The sequence below is a fragment of the Prionailurus viverrinus genome, chromosome X (genome assembly GCF_022837055.1).
Source record: "Prionailurus viverrinus isolate Anna chromosome X, UM_Priviv_1.0, whole genome shotgun sequence".
Taxonomy (NCBI): Eukaryota; Metazoa; Chordata; class Mammalia; order Carnivora; family Felidae; genus Prionailurus; species Prionailurus viverrinus.
In genome coordinates, this window is record NC_062579.1 from 86,897,880 (window position 1) to 86,916,581 (window position 18,702).

The following is an 18,702-nucleotide window of genomic DNA, read 5'->3' on the forward strand; positions in this document are numbered from 1 at the left end:
CTTAGCAGTGAGGTGCAGTGACAGGTGTATTGGAGCTGAAAGCGGTATCAAATATATCCAGGACATTATGCAATAATAAAGCAGTAAAAAGGTCTTCTCTCTGAATGTAAAAAAAATAAACAAATAAAAATAAAATAAGATAAAATATTATTAGGGATAAAAGGGATGCCTCATAATAATACAAACATTAATACAGCTAGAATATATAGCAATTATAAACATGTATGCATCTAAAAAGACAGCCCCCAAATACATAAAGCAAACACTAATAGATGTGAAAGGAGAAATCGACAATCTGGCAATAACAGTGTAGAACTCCAATACCCCAATTCCAAAAATAGAACAATGAGGCAGATCAACAAGGAAATGGAAAAGTTAATGCTATTACCCAACTAGATCTAACAGGTACCTACAGAATACTCCACCCAACAACAACCTAATATACATTCTTTTCAAACTGGCAGGGAACATTCTCCAAAATAGCCCACATGCTAGGCCAGAAAACAAACCTCAATAAGTTTTAGAGAATTACAATAATAAAATGTGTCATGTCTGACCACAGGGGAATGAAACTAAAGATTAATAACAGAAGGAGAACTGGAAATTGAGGAACATAATGCTTAAAGCATCCAAACTTTTTCTAAACTTTGAGATAAATGAAAATCGAAAACAACTACAAGGTGAATGAAAATGAAAATAAAACATACTAAGCTTCATGGAGTCCTGCTAAAACAAGTTTCTTTTTTCTTCAAGTTTTTATTTAAATTCCTGTTAGTTAATATATAGCATAATATTAGTTTCTGGTGCAAGTGATGAATCACTAACATACATAAAGCAGTTCTTTGAAGGTAATCTATTGCAGTAATTGCCGACACTATAAAAAAAGAAAGATGCAAAACCTAATTTTTAAAAATGAAAATGTGTATTAAAAAAAAAGAAAAGAGAGATCACAAAACAACAACCACTTATCAGTAACAGCAAAATAAAAACACTTCACAACTGTACATGAAACATTCTCCAGGATAGATCATGTTAGGCCATAAAACAAGCCTCAAATTTTTAAAATTAAAAAAGTTAGAAATGGTACAAAATATGTTCTGCAATCACAGTGGAGTGAAATTAGAAATCAGTAACAAAGAAAATTTGGAAATTAACAAAATCTGTGTAAATTAAGCAACACACTACTAAATAACCACCAGCTCGCTGAAAAAAATGACATTAAAATCCTTCAGATCGTTCTGATCTCTATCACTTACAAACCGTGGAAGAACTTAACTATGGTTACATGCCCTAAAAATGTAGACATGACTTCCAAGGTATATGACTGGTAATGTGTTTCTTCTCCAGCATTTATAAAATTTGTTGTTTATTTGCAAAAATTTTTCAGTGTTTATGTATTTTTGAGACAGGGAGAGACAGAGCATTAGCAGGGGAGGGGCAGAGAGAGAGGGAGACACAGAATCCGAAGCAGGCTCCGAGCTCCGAGCTGTCAGCACAGAGCCCGACGCGGGGCTCGAACCCACGGACCGTGAGATCATGACCTGAGCCGAAGTGGGAGGCTCAACCGACGGAGCCACCCAGGCGCCCCTGTGGTTTATTTGTCCACATTTTTGCTTAGATCATCTCATTTTCCCTTATCACGTCAACTTTATTCCTTCATATTTGGTACACGATAAATAAGCAGAGATAGTTATAATAATATTCAAGAATATTAAATTCAGGGGTTATTTTACATCTATCATCTCAGAAGTGTTAAAGCTGCCTTCCCCTTAACACAATGACATTGTCATTAGTGTTATCAAGGGCAGTCTAGGCCCAAATTGTAGCTAATGTTTACAGCAAGAGCCTCAGGACACAGTGTGAATGTTCAGGTCACAAAATATTTGCTGCTGCTCCTGCCAGCATTATATCATTCTTTACCAAGTTCTAATAAAAATGTTTGTAAGCCACCCAATGCCTCACTCCTTTTGTCTGAGACAATGATGGAATACTTCAAATATATGTAAGTGGCATTTAATTCTAAGTTTTAATTCTGACTCTCCAATAGCAGGTACACATTTTACAGGCCCTTGTAAAAGTTATTTTAATTGGCTCCGTGCATCTAGGGAGCTGACAGTGCGTGGCTGCTTTCTCTTAAATCGGTGACTTTTTGACACACACACAAACATTTGTCGAACTGTAACAACCCAAAATGCAAATCCATTCTCTGATTAGGAGTAAATATGCCATGCGTGGTGTCACATGAAAACTAATTGGGGAGGTGAGAAGTCACTGTGGATTCTTAACTTCTTTTGATTTTACTCCCGTAACATTTTGTCTACATTCGCTGTGTTCCAAAAGCATGTTTCTTCGTCAGAGACATCAAGCCCTGAGGGAAAAAATAATCTAGCAGTCAGTTAGGGCATGGAAAGTCATTAAATTCTCACAGAAGCCATCACAAAGGTGTCAGTAAATCTCAAATATGTATCTGGGAATCTTTGACAGAGGGAGAGACAGGCGGGGACTGAATTAAGTTTGCAGATGCGGGGAAAGAACCCAATTTAAGTTCCAAGCTAGGAAGGTGGAGGAAGGACAAAGACAACTGGGGAGAACTGAATTAGCCTTAGAGTAGATAGGGACCTCGGTCCTGTACGGAGGATCCCGTGACAAAGGGAGTCGGGTTCCGCTTCCCCAGACTGCTCCCACGATGAGGCCTCTCGTCCTTCCCAGAGAATGTGGATTATGCTTCCTAAAAACTTGAGACGTTTTTGAAACCTAAGATGACCGAGTACATAACGGAGGAGTCCAACGGCATTTTAAGCGTCTGGCAATTGCAAGAAAACGAGGAAAACTAGTGGGAGCAAATCGCAAGGTTCTGTGCCAAACTTACCCAAGAAACCGCATTAAGGACCAGAAGCATAAACACCACCGAGGGAGGGAAAGAGATGAAGGGAAGTCAATGTACTCTCTTAAAGATCGGAATGAAGAAAAAGTGGCAAAGCGCAGTCTATTTGTGAAGTCAGAGAATCTGATAAAGAGAAGCTGGGCGTTCTACGGTGTCACCTAATAGGATTTCTTTCTCCTACTAAGACAAAGAAAACGCTAGGGACCCGTGCTCGGGTGGGCATGCCCTCTGACCTGTTTGCGAAGAGCAGTGAGTTATTTCTACTTATCTCATTAAAATCTTTTGCTCAGTCGCCCTTGTTATCTCCATTTAAGGGAGCTGGCCAGTTTCAATTCAACCTGGAGTCCAATGCAACTACAGCTCTTACCCTCACACCACTTGATTGGCAAGTTTTATAGTGCTAATGACTTGTATTTTTATGCATACAGCTTGTCTCCCTAACTATGCCGCTGAAGGACAGAGACCGAGCATTTTATCCAGAATCTTCAAGAGCTAGTTGTAAGGCCTGAATCGACATTTGGTGACGGTGAAGAGGTATAATGAGAGAGACCGTGGAGAAATGAGAACCACAGTGAGATGACATTGCATCAGTCCTATGATCTAAACAGTGAACTGAACAGCCACAGGTAAGATTACGATTGGCCATGTGAAAGCCCAAGCCACTATCTCAGGAAATTTAGGTTGTCTAGACCAGCACTACGGTTAGTAAATATCTGCACACCCTGTTTTCCCTCGAAGCCCATTGTATGGTACTGAAGTACCCAAATAATTGCCTTAAATCTGGATTTCATTTCTCGTTGCACCCTATGCACAAGAAAAATTCATCCTAGGTGTATATGATAAAGATGAAGCATTAGGGCCAAACGTAAGCCTCAATAACAACAGAATTAAGAGCAAATCCAAGATAAGTTTTAGGGCAGTGATTTGAGTCTCAGCTTGCTCAACAGTACCTTTCAAACGAGTATCTGATTCAGAGTTACACTTCCTGATTTGATGGCTACAAAAGGAAAATAAAATAAAAATAAACTGTCCCCGGAACACCTTTACTCGAACCTATAACAGCAGAATTTTTTTTTTTTTTTTACCAGCTAATGCAAATGATGTCAAGGGGCAATCCCAGCTAATTAAATGTGCGTTTGTGTCACTGAATCTCTGAATAATAAGAACAGGGCAAATCGCCCACCAATCAACTTTGTTTGGACTGAAGAGCCATCAAAGTTGAATTCCTGTTTTGAGACTGTGCATCTCCTCGTAGCTAAGTAGCAAATGTACATCATGTCATTATTTTTCGGCCCTTCTTGCTAAATAAAATTCTTCAGTTAGAAAAAAAAATATGAGTCATAAATATGGAGCGATTACCCTTAGATCACGGTTTTCTCTTGTATAATTCCCATGGAAACCGGATGTCACTTACTCAGTCTAATGCTTCATCAGTACCTTGAAATTCCTAACTTTATGCATATTCTTTCCATAGACCATGTAAGCTGAAATGCATGAATGATGTACTTGAACATCATTCATCACATAATATCCAATATTCACGCTTATATTTTTATAAGGGAGGTACCTTCTGCTAAGCAGAAGCTATATATTGCTTGGGCAGAGTTCATGTGACTGAATCAATTTGCTTTCAGATATTCAATAAAGCAAAGAGAGCATCTGGAGTGAGTTTTGACATATTTAAAGAAAACTGTCACAGTAATTCATACTACTCATAAATCTATGGCATCTTCTATAGACAGCTTAAGTTGTTTTTATTTTTGATTAAGTTCTGATGTTCAAAGCTTTCTTCTTTACACTTGCATCCAATTCAAGAACCAACGCATTTAAAATGATATATGCTCACATAAACCCTGGTGGTTCACAAACGAAAGAAGTGACTAAGATATCTGAAATCAATGGCAGCAAGAAAGTCCATTTATCCTGTATCACACACTCAATTTCCAACCTTAGATAATAGAAACACGAACAAAAATCCTCCTTGCTCTAACTTCGGTGGAATATAGACCCAGTATATTGTCTATTCAACTACAATGGCAAACCTCTTATACGACCAGGGGAAAAGAAGTATTTTTTTTCTGAATATTCAACCCTGAGATATTTTGACTCAAATTTTGCAATAAAGTTTGTCTTTTCAACTCCACAGCATTTTTTATAGTTTGGAAAAAATTGCTCTCAAATGCCTTCTGCACATATTTTCTCCTTCATATAGAGAATTTTAGTCACTTTGATAAGGAAAGGCTTCTATTCCCACATTTTTCATGCTTCCTCGCAACGTTCAGTGGGTGAAATCAAGAAAGGGTGACTCTCTCTTTTCCAGGTCAATTTCTATGTACATCCATATAAGAAACACTGGTTAAAAGAAATATTACACTAAGGTGCTATTTTGTTGCCTTGTTTCTCTTCTTACTCATTTATGCATTCAGTATTACAAAGCTATGTGCTATTGATACTATTCAATAAATATTTATTGAGGACTTACTGGGCACAAGGATCTACAGGTGATGTAAGGAAGAGTAAGATACAGTTCCTGCCCATGTGATACTTCCAAGCCTGCAAAGAAATAAGACCAATAGGCAAATGACTACCCAAAAACTATTGATTAAAGCAAGTGTCAATCGAAAGGTAGGGACAAAGTTCAAAAAGGAATCAAGGGAGCAAGCGCGATGCTTGGGGTGGTTCTCAAAAGATATAGACATTTTAATGAATAACGATAGTGAAGGCAGATGGAACAGCATGCACCAAACATAAAGACAGGAAACTGAAAAGTGGGTGTGAAAAACAGAAGTAAAAACTAGAGATAGAGATTCGGGAATGGTATTCTGACTGATAAGTTACAAGGCGGGAGTCCTGGGAATGTCAGCTCATTGGCACACATACTCTCTCTCCATAAATTCATGACTCATTCAGAAGCAGTGCTGTATGGCAAATCAAGATGGTGACTAGGGTATGCAGTAAGTTCACGGACAGTGGAGCTGGCAGAAATATGGCAAACAAAGAAGGAAAATCCATATCCCCGATAAGTTTCTGTTCCCATGAAGACAACTCTGTCCATAGCCCCTCACAGCCATGATGGCAGGTAATTGACAGATCCTCTGATACATGGAGGGGACTCAGAATTGGTCACTGCTATTGATCGACTGTGGACACAACAGCGATACTAGGCAGAAATGTCTTGGAGAGGGAACGTCTACAAAATTGAGCACATGCACGCATAATCTCCATCCCTGCCACCAAGACCATTTTTTCCTTCATGAGTTATTTTCAATAACCTCTGGAGTAGCTAAGGATAGAAGTTGACAGACATCCACTGCATAGGTCATCTTGTCAACCTGATTATCGAAAGCCCACCTTTGCAGTAAGTGCATTTAGGGAGAATTTACACACACAAGACACAAATATCTACAACTGGAGACCATCTTAAGAGGTCCATCCAAATTCCTCTTTCCCAAACTTCTTGTCATCAACCCTTTAATCTTGCTCCCATCAAGCCCCTAACCATCTGTTCGTTCTAATAGCTATTGTCCATGAATTAGTGTACATCCATTCTTTAGACCATGTTATTCTTCAGGCCAACTGGGCCTCCAGAGAAACACTGGAGCTCGGAGCTGTGTCCACATGGAAGATTGTCCTCTCTTATTACTCATTAGGGATACTCCCAAGGAGGCTTGTAATGTGACCGTAATCCACCTCTACCTTGTGATAGCATGCTGTCTGACAGCAGAACCTTCTATAAATCAAACATGAGTTTTCTTCTCCTGAGCCAAATGATCATGGTGATCTCCTCATGAGGCCATAGGAATCAGCAGCCAGGAGGAGTAAGTGCCACTCGAATGTAAGCAGCAGGCTTGGGCAAACTATTTGTGACCAACTTGACAGTGGTCCTACATACTCAACTTCATGGCTTGATCAACCAATATCTTTTTTAATGATAGAAAGTTCCATTTGCATAGCTAAATAATAACATAGATCTGTTCCATAATTAAGCCTTCCATCTCTACCAAAGTATGGTTGTCATAATGGAAGTTCTGAGAATGCCTTACTAGAAGTTCCTTTTAAGTGATTTAAGCAAACCAATAGTATCTAATACAGCACTGCTAAAGCCCTCCCATTATTTGAATGGCTTTTCCTGTAAAATTCTTATAAATTAACATTTTTAGTAGAATATTCCCTATGTTAACAGCAAAGAACTCCAACGTGAAATTGCTATATATCCCCAAGAACACATTGGGTTTTACCTAATGCACTAGCCTACATAATTGCTTTCATAGATAAAGCAAAGTTGATGATGGATGTGGACTGAAATGGAAACACCAGCATTATCTCAGCCTCTCAGAGAGTACCCTATCCTGAATAGCAGTCTCCTAGAATCAACTTAATTCACTACAATTGTTGTCACTAGTTTCCTAAGACATTTTTTCATGAACCTTTATCCATCATGAAACGCCGAGGAAGACCACCTGATGTGATAAGAAAGGAAGATGTATATAGGACAAACCATTCCATGAAAATGGCTGGAGTCTTGAGGATTATGTCATTCAGAAAGCACAGTTGGTTTCTCTTATATATAAAAGATATATGTGTGTGTGTGTGTACATATATGTATATGTGTGTGTGTGTATATATATATATATATATATCCTTTTGCATAGTTTACATTCACATGTAGCTCTGCGATTTTATAAATGAAAGATTCAGATTTTGAAAGCCAGGATTTGTCCTAGTGTTTCCCCAATCTGGCTTTAATGTATGGAAGCATAAGAGGAGTAAGCAAAAATTTACAGTTTATGTACTTAATTTTGAGAGACAGAGGGAGCGTGCGCACGCGCGAGCGAGTGGAGGAGGGCAGAGAGAGAGGGAGAGAATCCCAAGCCGGCTCAGCATTGTCAGTGTGGAGCCCAACACGGGGCCCTATCTAACAAACCATGAGATCATGATCCGAGTCGGAGCCTTAACTGACTGAGCTACCAGGCGTCCCAGCAAAAATTTAGAATTGGAGCACCACTACGAAAAATTGTCCTCACCCCAAGTCTCTCAAAAAAGTTCTCCTACGAACTTTGTGTGTTTATGTGTGAAATGAATTACCGATGTGGCAAGGGAAAAACGTTCAGCAGCAGTCAGTCTGGTACCCAGACTGGAAAACATGGCTATTTGGGCAGCACTTACTTTTTTTTTCCCTTAATTGAGTCCAACTTCCTTGCAAAGCATGCCACATTGTGAAAACCCAGTGGGCATAAATCTGCGGTGAGGGCCGGAGAAATCCCACTGGCTGGGTGGGTGTTTGCTTGCAGAGAGAAAATTGACAGAGAAAAAAAAAATCTCCTTTACCGAGCGACTTTGCTTCAGGGAGACTAGGTGATGCCGAACAACAACAACAACAACAAAAAATTGTATATTCATTGGCTGTATCGGTACAAATGAAAGTGTCAAACTTATCTGTTGGCGGTGTAAATTTACTCTACAGGCAAATGAACTGCAATAATATCAACAGGCCTCACATAAACTGAAGAAAATTGCCTCCGTAGAGTCATATATGCCAAGCCTGATTCAGAACATGGCACATCGCCTTGGAATTGTTTTTGTCTAGGTTGTCCTTCACTCATAAAGATCAGCGGCACTTCACTCATAAAGGTGAGCTGTTGCAGCTACCTTTGGCACACAGACAATGATGTAACAGGAAGCATGATTTATGGATCAAGTCAAGTAGCTTAATTATAGTGGGAGGCTAAGAAAATAGGGTGCTCTGAATTAATTTCTGATTGAGAGACAATTGAATACAGTATGTTTTATGTAGGCCTTATAGCTCTCCAAGTTTCTGAACTATGCTAGTTCACTTTCCCACCCTGCGGGCACACGGCGAACGGTCGTGCGGGACTTTCTGATTCCTGTCAGTGAGTCAACAATTTTGCCAATCACCCTTTTTATCCCAAGACTCTCTTCTACGAACATAATACATATTAATTCACTTAAGACTTTACATAAGGTAGGCCTTCCCGTAAAACCATATTTTACAGATGAGGACACTCTGGTAAGGGGCGTTAGAACCAACGTACTTTAAATGTAGAGTCCGCATTCTTAACCATTATGTCATGCTGCCCCAAAAGCACAGTATCCAATCACTTAGATGCTAAATATTGCATGTCTTTGTTTATTTCTTCCTTGGTTTTCAGAACCAGTTGCCATGTCATCATCAGTCCCATACCATCCTTTAAATTGTCATTGCCTCTGACCAACCAATTCTTGGACATTTTCATGTGTTTCGAGAACGAACACAGAGTATTCTGATTCACTGACCCATCTGTCTTCACTCTTCACTGTAGTTTATTATATACAATGTTACAAGATTAATCGTTTTGGAACACAACCTGATTTATGTGTCTACACACCTATTTCTTGCTCTAATATAAGAATCCTTTGGTCTAGCCAAGCCTATCCTAATTCCATCCTTGCATTTTGGTCAGGCAGCCCATTTGTACCATTACATTCAATTGGAATGCCTTCCTCTTCTCTATCTACCTAATGGAAACCAATACCCATATTTAAGGTCACATTTTAAGGCTTCCCCAATCTCCATAAAGAATATCAGCCTACAGCACCTATCTCATTACCTACACCAAACATTTGGCTGGGGTGCCGGGGTGGCTCAGTAGGTAAAGCATCCAACTCTTGATTTCAGCTCAAGCCATGATCTCACAGTTCATGGGTTTGAGCCCCTCGGCAGGCTCTGAGCCGACAATGTGGAGCCTGCTTGAGATTCCCTCTCTCCCTCTCTCGGCCCTGCCCTCACTCACGCACAAAGCACATACACACTGTCTCTCTCCCAAAATAAATTTTAAAAACTTAAAAAAAAAAAAAACAACATTTGGCAACCATTCAGCTTAAGATCTAGCTCTCTACTTTCACGTTGTAGGTAAAAGCTGAACTTCGAATTGATGGTAGAGTTCTGCAGTAGTAGGTTTAGACAACGTTTAATTGAATATTAATTGGCCCCAAAACACTTAGCAAAAAATTTTCTTTTACCTAAATTCATTTTTCTGGAAGAGAACAGAAAATTCAGGTTAATTTACAATTAAGTTAATTGAGTCTTGTTAAAAGAAAGATTACTATTCTGCCTAGCCAGAGTCCACTTCTCTACTGTATAAAAATTATTTAGTTCTAGGAATTTTTCGTGTTTCACAGTATCCTTTAAAAGTTTAATTGGGGGGGGGGGGCCCCTGGGTGGCTCAGTTGGTTAAGTGGCTGACTTCAGCCCAGGTCATGATCTCATGGTCTGTGGGTTCCAGCCCCGCGTCGGGCTCTGTGCTGACAGCTCAGAGCCTGGAGTCTGCTTTGGATTCTGTGTCTCCGTCTCTCTCTGCCCCTCCCCCGCTCATGCTCTGTCTCTCTCAAAAATAAATAAACATTAAAAAAATTAAACACATTTAAAAAAAAAGTTTAATTGGTCTTTTTAAACACTTTTAAATTATTAGCAGTAAATTCTCTATGTGCTATGAAAAAGCCCTAAAAAGAGTAGAATCTGGAAGTATGAACACTTTCAAATTAGAGAATGACCATAGTCATGGATATTTCAATGAGTGTGTTTTGGAGAGAAATGGGGAATCACAAGATGAAAGATGGGGTCATTAAAATATATATACAAATACATATATATATAAATATATATAAATACATATATGTATATATTAATACATATATACATATGTATATGTATATATGTATATGTATATATAAATACATATACATATATACATATGTATATGTATATATGTATATGTATATATAAATACATATATATATATATATATATATATATAATCAACATTCATTTCCAACCTGTGCATATACAAGGATTGTTTATTTGGCTTGCATATGTAGTCAGAATTTATCAATCTTCATCCAATTATAAGCAAAGTATCCACAAATTTATAAGACTGGTTTGTAATCAACAATACAGAAATCAGGGCAGTATTTACGGTCTTAACAGAATTTACCAGAAAATGTTCTGATCCCAGGAATAAGCTAAGTAACCCTGATAAACGTATGGGAGAAAGATCAGTATAGTGAAACCCCATTTTCCGTGAAAAGTTGAAATGTAATTGCCAAAGATCTCTTTTAAGAGAAGCTTTAACTTACAGGAAACATACGTGGTTAAGAAACTTGAATTGTTTTATGTAAGAGGTTAGCATGGAAAAATTGACAGAAAAATGAAATGTCACAAAAAGCAGTACCATTATCTACTGCAGTCTTCGTACTTGGTGACAAAAGAGATAATGATTAAAGTTACATTCTCAAAATCATCTGTCACTCCCACAGGTTAACAATTTTCCCATGCAGTAGAAAATGCCTGCTTGATAAACAGATTTGTCATGTGTCAATTAAGGAAAACTAAAGATAAAAGCCCTCCAATAATATGCTGGAAAAAATAACATGTTTTGATATTTTAGCATTACTAAAGTTCACATTTCATTTTGGAACTGCCAGGAAAATAATAAAAAGTGCTATGTGAAAAACATGGTCTTTAAATTCAATTTCCCACTGACGTGTTAATGAACTTGAAAAATATCAAAGTATAATAGAAAAAGCACAAGGCAAGTTACAAATAGGGCAAGACGCTTTTAATAGTATACTTCAATAAAAGTAGACATTACTCTTAATATTTTCATTACTGAAATTTTTACAAAGACATTTTCAATTAACAGCCAATCTGGGTTTTTTTCTGTCCATTAGATTCTTAGAATTTAGAAAAATTTACCCAGAGATTCAGTAGCGATAACAGTAATCAATACGAACAGGCTTTTCCTGTTTGAATAGAAGTCTCATGTGGGTGTTCCTTGCTTTGTGTAATAAACGTGCAACTAAAAGCGTAGCAGCGTTGTTTTTTTTTTTCATTATTTCTCACTTTAAAAAAGCTTTATTGCTTTCCAGGGGTACCTGAATGGCTAAGACAGTACAGCATGCAACTCTTGACCTCTGGGTTGTGAGTTCCAGCCCCATGTCGAGTGTAGAGATCATTTAAAAATGAAATCTTTTAGGGGCACCTGGGTGGCTCAGTTGGTTGAGCTTCTGGCTTTTGGTTTCGGCTCAGATCATGATCTCACAGTTCATGGGATCAAGCCCCGAGTTGGGCTCCATGCTGACAGCATGGAGCTTGCTTGGGATGCTCTCTCTCTCCTTCTCTCTCTGCCCCTCCCTTCCTTGCTTGTGCTAGCTCTCTCTTCTCTCAAAATAAATGTTAAAAATTTCTTTCAAAGAAATAAAATCTTTTTAAAAATAAGTAACTGGAATTGGAATAAAAACTTGAAAGAAAAAGAAATCAATCAAAATAAAAAAGCAAGAGAAAGTATGTAAATCGTAAGTTGTTTAGTAAGGCAAATAATCACATTGAGATACTTTTTTTCTTCCTAGTCAGTTCAGATTTTCATACAGAACATTATCCCTTCACAAACAGGAGGTGCTCCATGGATGGAAACTTGCCAGTAACTTTAGCACGAAAACTGAAATCACGTAGGAAATATGGAAATTCATAGAATATTTTCTGGGAAGGATGCAAACCCAAGGCATTATACTTTTTAAATTACTTCTTAAATCAGCAACATGTTTCTACTTAAGAATTGCACTACCTCAGGGGCGCCTGGGTGGGGCAGTCGGTTAAGCGTCCGACTTCAGCCAGGTCACGATCTCGCGGTCCGTGAGTTCGAGCCCCGCGTCAGGCTCTGGGCTGATGGCTCGGAGTCTGGAGCCTGTTTCAGATTCTGTGTCTCCTTCTCTCTCTGCCCCTCCCCTGTTCATGCTCTGTCTCTCTGTCCCAAAAATAAATAAACGTTGAAAAAAAAAATAAAAAAATAAAAAGAATTGCACTACCTCAACCAATGGCTCCCAGAGGGAAGGAGGGTGGGGGTGATGGATGAAGTAGGTGAAGGGGATTAAAAGACACAAACTTTCAGTTATAAAATAAATAAGTCATGGGGATAAAAAGTATAGCATAGGACCTCTGCCGCCACCACAACCACCTCTGACCACACAGTGACTGTGCTGCCCTACTCCATCGTCTGTTTCCCTGTTCAAGGCCATGGGCACGCTACTGGCTGACCAGGGGCCGACCTGGGAGGAGGAGGTGGTGACCAAGGAGGCCTCCTGTCTGTATGGGCAATTTCCCAAGTTCCAACATGGAGACCTTACCCTGTACCAGTCCAATGCGACACCCGGGCCACTCCCCCGGGCTGTATGGGACGGAGCAGCAGGGGACGATGACCCTGGTGGACATAGAGCGTGACGGCATGGAGGGTCTCCGCTGCAAATATGCCATCCTCATCTATACCAACTATGAGGCGGGCAAGGAGTATGTGAAGGCACTCCTGGGGCACATGAAGCCTTTTGAGACCCTGCCGTCCCAGAACCTGAATGGGGGGGGGGGGGGGGTAGAGGGGTGGGGCAGACCTTCTTCCTGGGCAACAGGATCTCCTTTAAGAACTGCAACCTGCCGGACTTGTAGCTGATTCGCCAGGTGCTGGCCCTCCGATGCCCGGACTCCTTTCCCCTGCTCTCCTCCTACCTGGTCCGCCTCAGCAACTGGCCCAAGCTCAAGGCCTCCCTGGCCTCCTCCAAACACATGAACCTCCCCATCGGTGGCAATGGGAAACAGGGAGGGCTTGTGGCACCCCCAGCAGGAGGCAGGGGCTGCCTGCCTTCCCTGTCCCAGGACCAAAAAAATAAATAACTAAATAACGAGAAGGGGAAAAAAAAAAAAGTATAGCATAGGAAATACAGTTAATGATATTGTAATAATGTATTGGTAACTTAACCAATACATTGGGAAAATGTTGGGAAATGTTGGGAAAATGTATTGGTAATTGTAATGGTAACTACACTCACGGTGAGCATTTCTTCATGTATGTAATTCTCCAACCACTCTGTTGTGCACCTGCAATGAATATAACGTTGAATGCCATGTATATTTCAATAAAAATATATCTCCAACAAAAAGAATTAAAGTGCCTCATGACAATTTTTTCTCAACCTAGGAAGCTACTTTACACTCTATTTTTAATTAGAAAGCAAAATTCTCTTCTCCTAGTAATACTCCTTTATATGGCAGCTATTTGCTTACTGTTATTGGACATTTAAATTCTTTTTCGCTTAAGCCTCTTATTTACTCCTTTACAGATTGTTGAGACCATAATGGGAAAGTTTTTACAAGGTGCTAGCTCAGCAGGAATACCTCAAAAACTGTTCTAAAACATCTCGAACACTGGTAGAGTGGGGAGGGAAGGTTTATCAAAAGAGGGTATGGAGTGTTAAAGCGAGCTTATGAAGCAGATTAAAACAGTCAGAACCTGCAACAGTGGAAATTAATTAGTTTCAGATTTAAGGAAAAATTCTGTAAGACAGTGTGGAAGCACTTCAAATAGGAACTAAGGGAGTTAAAGCGACCACCATTTCCATACATAAATCGAGTTGCATTCAGATATTTATTTTGAAATATTCACACAATTACCAGCTATATTCATCCAAAATTCGGCTTCGGTTACGCAGCTACAGTACCCAGATCGTGAGTTGCAAAGTCCCACCGCAAGGTAGATCTCGCCTGCAGTTATCAAATGCAATTCTCTGCACCACATTTTAAAAACAAGTGTTTCCAGAAGCAGGCAACCAACACTGTGAGGAAGCCTAAAATTCCACGATATGTAGTGTGAGGAAAAGAAACACGGGGGACGCTTGAGGTCCGCTTTCAAATAACTTGACTACCATGTAAGGGAACGAACACACTTAAGAAGCTCCATTGGGTAAATCTGAGAGAAATGACAACTCAGTGCGAGGAAACATCTTACGAAAGTCAAAAGGAACGGGCTGCCTCCAGAGGTGCGTTACTACCGTGAGATTAATTACTCGGTTGTTGTTTCAAGTAAGGAAAATACATAGGGTTAGCTATAAGATCGCACACAAAAAAAAGTCCAAATGATCTTATATGGTTTACCAACCTATCGAAATTTCAAAATCCCTTCCTATTATCAGAGTAACAAATGCATTTTATGAAAATGAGCGTAAGTAATTTGCAAAGTGACTTCATGAATTATTTTTTCCCAAATTTTATTATAATTCTTATTTTTGGTAAAATCTGACTTTTTACAGATTACTCTCTTTTTAGGCCACAGGCCATTGGGGCGTGAATTAACTATATAATTTAGTTATATTAGCTTTATATCAAAAGAGTTATTAATGATTAAGATTATACAGTGGGGAAAAGAAAGTCTCTTCAATAAGTGGTGTTGGGAAAACTGGGCAGCCACATGCAAAAGAATGAAACTCGACCCCTGTCTTATACCATTCACAAAAAATCAATTAAAAATGTATTAAAGACTTAAAAGGCGTCGGGGGGGGGGGGGGGGCGGTCCTGGCTGGCTCAGTCGGTGGAACATGAGACTCTTGGTCTTGAGGGTTGTAAGTTTGAGCCCCATGTTGGGTGTAGAGATTATTTAAAAATAAAATCTTAAGAGGTGCCTGGGTGGCTCAGTCAGTTCAGCGTCCGACTTCGGCTCAGGTCACGATCTCGCACTCCATGAGTTCGAGGCCCACATCAGGCTCTGTGCTGACACCTCAGAGCCTGGAGCCTGCTTAGGATTCTTGGCCTCCCTCTCTCTCTGCCTCTCCCCCATGCTCTATCTCTCTCTCACACACAAAAATAAATAAACATTAAAAAAAATTTTTTAAAGATGAATAGGTCTGAGAATATAATGTATAAAATTGTGACTATAATTGATAACACTGTATTGAAATTTGCCAAGAAAGGAGAACTTATGTTTTTCACCACAAAAAAAGGTAAATATGAGAGGTTACGGATGGGTTAACTAACTCAATGGTGGGGAACCTCTCACTAGGCATACATATATCAATCATCGTGTTGTACACTTTATATTACAACTGTATTTGTCAGTCATATCTCAATAAAGCTGAAAAACATAATATAATACAATATGATCCAAAACTGAGTTCTAAAGAAAAGTATGTACTCATCTATAGAGTATTCAAGAATTTTAATTCTCCATTTGTCTTCAAACATTCTAAAATGTTTTCAACTTAGAATTTTTGACAAATTCTTCCAGAAAAGTTCATTGCTTAGCTTGCTGGAGATAGACTAGTTTTAGTGAGTCATGTCTAAAAACAGAGCCAAGCACTGCATGGGAGAAACTAACTTGATTTAGAGCTTTACCTCTAAAAGTTTTGCTACCATTGGGCCAATTTTTTCTTCAAGTTGACCATTTGCCCAAGGGTAACGATGAACATACAACTTAAAGAAAGCTGTGAAACTACAGGACCCCGGGGGAGGTGTTGTTTTAGCTCCCTCCAACTCTTGGGCAAATTCTACTTGGCGGATAATATTAATAAGTTTATTAAACCTCAACTATGTGCTAGATCTATTGAGTTACTGGGATGCAAACATGACCTACATATTGACTGTCACTATGCCCCCTGCAGTTCAGTCTAGGGAGAGAGACAGACAAGTGGTAATGGCAATAGAATGCAGTGTGCACCATAATAGAGGCAGGTTGGTTACTCTAGAGATTGTATTTGAACGTGGTCAGGTGGAGACGCAAAGAAGAAGATCCAGGCAGAAGGAAGAGGATATAAACAAGCGGATCCCTTGAAAGAAAATGAGTTGTTCTTACTAGGTGAGTGAATTTTATTTGGAGAAGGTTGGGAGATGAGGCCAGAGATACAGTCAAGGGCTAGACCAAGAAGGGATTATTTTTAACTCATAATTATCCTATGCATGCAACAGGCAGCCACTGCCAGATTTTAGAAGCAGTGGGGAGAATTACCCTGTTGCTAAAGGGAAGCAGTGGCCCTGGAGATGAAGAAGAAGGGACTGATTTGATATGTTTCTGAAAGTATATCAGGGTTAATGAAACAATTCAAATTTGGGATAAGGGAAAGGACAGTGGGACAACATCATGTATGACTCTCCTTTCTCTCTGAGGCTGTTGGGTTGGTGGAAAAAACATCAACTCAAGATGAACAACTGATTTGGGGCGCCTGGGTGGCGCAGTCGGTTAAGCGTCCGACTTCAGCCAGGTCACGATCTCGCGGTCCGTGAGTTCGAGCCCCGCGTCGGGCTCTGGGCTGATGGCTCAGAGCCTGGAGCCTGTTTCCGATTCTGTGTCTCCCTCTCTCTCTGCCCCTCCCCCGTTCATGCTCTGTCTCTCTCTGTCCCAAAAATAAATAAATGTTGAAAAAAAAAATTTAAAAAAAAAGATGAACAACTGATTTGAGAATATTATAAAAAATTTTGGTTTTGAGTAGCCTTTTGGGATTTTGTGGTGCCTGTAAGACATGCATGTGTTTTGGTGAAAGTGTCCAGTAGGATTTGGGATTATAGATCTGGAGTTGCACATTCCTTCCTCAAAATGACTTCTTAATTACCTAGTGTTGGTGTAGTCAAATAGCTGTATAGGTTAAGGCACTTGCTGTCCTGATATACATTTCCAATTTCTGATGATGACACCCTGTAATTAAAGCAAGATATTTTGTTATAATAAAATGTGCACAGAATTACAGGGCTGAAAAAACTTCAGAATTTATTACGCTCTTCTTTTTGTTTTGCATTGAAAACTGTACCTAATGCATTCCCCGAAACACCATTGACTTCTTTAAAATCTCTGGCATAGATGACTAACAACTCCCTTGATAACGTTGTCTAACATCTCACTAAGCTGATAGGAGGGTTTTGCTAATGCTAGTCTATATCCTTCATGCAGTAAGTGTCGTTCTTTCTGGTCTTATCCTTAGTGGAAATGGAGAGCAGCTGTTTAATGCTAATGGAAAAATCAGCAAATTTAAAATTGTTGAATGCACACTTTAGATTTTAACTGAATTATGAACTTGGCAATATTTATGAATTTAAAGCATGAAAATATAAACTAGATTCATCACGATATTTTTCCAACTGCATGGTGTGATAAAACACTGTTCAGAATTCTCAACATTACAAGCTCAAAGCACTGCCCTTGAAACGATGTTCTGTGAATCCTAAAGTGACTAAATATTTTTGGATAAAGTATCTGAAAGTATTTTTAATCCATACAGATCTCACACGAAATGAATAGTACTAAAAAATGAAAATAAATCACTATTTGCATTCCTCGTTTGCACCGTCTTTAGAACCTCCAATATTGCATCCATCTATAAAATTTATTGGGACTAGAGGTTTATATGTGTTTTAAATGAAATATTAATAAGTTGTAATCATTTTCATGTAATTCCAAAGAGTGAACATAATCATTTTTTGCCGTCCTAAAAGCCATATTGATATGAGCTTGCTCATCCTGACATCCACTGATTTCAAGGATGGGTAATAAAGGGAAATAGAAATACAAGAGAAAAATGATTCTTGACTTAAATATAATTCAGTCCCCATTGTTACCCATGACTAACTGAGTCTGAGTCAAAACATTCCCCATCTTCTGCACCTATCTAGCGGTGTGCTTCTTAAGAAAGCAGAGCTGTTTGGTCATCGTTAGCTAAAGGTGGACACGTCCAACCTCTTACCTATTTAAACTCCAAAGGAGAAAATTATACAGGGGAGCGTAAATCTTATGGATGATCTATGTCAAAGTTAGTGGCTTTGTTTATTCTCAAATTTAATTGATTTTATAGTGTTGTAAACAGGCTGAACTATAATACAGATGGTGAATAAAGGAAAAATGATTCTCTTGAAAATGCCCCATGAACCAAAAGGCCACATGGAAGTCAAACACATACCCCAACCAATATCAAAAACAAAACATGTGGGATGGATTTATTTGTTATATGAACTTATTATT

The 18,702-nt window shown here is 39.1% G+C and overlaps 1 pseudogene; it reads left to right on the plus strand.

Moving 5' to 3' along the window:
- The window catches only part of LOC125157040 (glutathione S-transferase P-like), a 62,388-nt pseudogene that overhangs the window by 30,948 nt on the left and 12,738 nt on the right, over positions 1 to 18,702 (plus strand).